This window comes from Meleagris gallopavo, chromosome 13, assembly GCF_000146605.3.
Source record: "Meleagris gallopavo isolate NT-WF06-2002-E0010 breed Aviagen turkey brand Nicholas breeding stock chromosome 13, Turkey_5.1, whole genome shotgun sequence".
NCBI lineage: Eukaryota > Metazoa > Chordata > Aves > Galliformes > Phasianidae > Meleagris > Meleagris gallopavo.
The window spans coordinates 11385940-11386749 of NC_015023.2; positions in this window are offsets into that span (position 1 = coordinate 11385940).

The window sequence follows — 810 nt, forward strand, 5'->3', positions numbered from 1 at the left end:
GTCTGGCTCTGGGGCTCACTCCTCCACGGCAGCTGTGCTGACCTGCGGGGTGGGGGCTTTCTTGCCCCATCCTTTGTGCCCTTCTTGGCCTCCTGCTTAAGGATGGGGGGCGTGGGATGACTCAGCTGCACCCTTCACCCCCAGCACCCTGCAGGCCACTTCTTACCCTGCCTCCAGGGCGTCGTGCATCAGAGTTTCCAAACGGAAGGTTTGCTGCCCGTTCTGCAGCGCCCAGAGCTGCTGTCGATGCCGGGCAGCGCTGCCCGGGGCTGCGGGCAGTTTGCCTCGGGGCAGCACCAGCGGCGGGCAGGGAATGCGGTCGGACGCAGATGCGGACCTCGCTGCTGGTGAAATCCCTCTGGATACCGGACCGGGTCCTTTCTCCTCTCCTGCAGCCCAGCTCGCGGTGCCGGAAGGGGACGCGGGGGCTGTGCCCGGGGCTGCTTGGCAGCGGATCGGCCGTTGGCCTGACGTGGTGCCAGGGGAATCCCAGCGCTGCTCGCGGGCGGCCGCGCATTCCTTCCCACGCCTTTCCCTGGGAGCGCCGACCTGAGTTCGGTGCCTCCTTCCTCCCCCGCCCCCCCCCGGGCGGCCCTGCGCAAACTGTCCTAAAGGCTTAGGGGGTGGGGGTGGGTGGGCTCAGCGCGGCGTGTGCCGAATCACCCGGCGGAGGGGATGTCCCTTTGAAGGCCGGGAGACCTTCGGGGCACCCTGCGTGGGGCTGTGCCATCCGTCCGAGCCCAGCCAGCCGGGCAGTGGCCGAGCATCCCCGAGGTGCCGGCGGGGGTTTGGGGGCACCGTCGGTTTCTG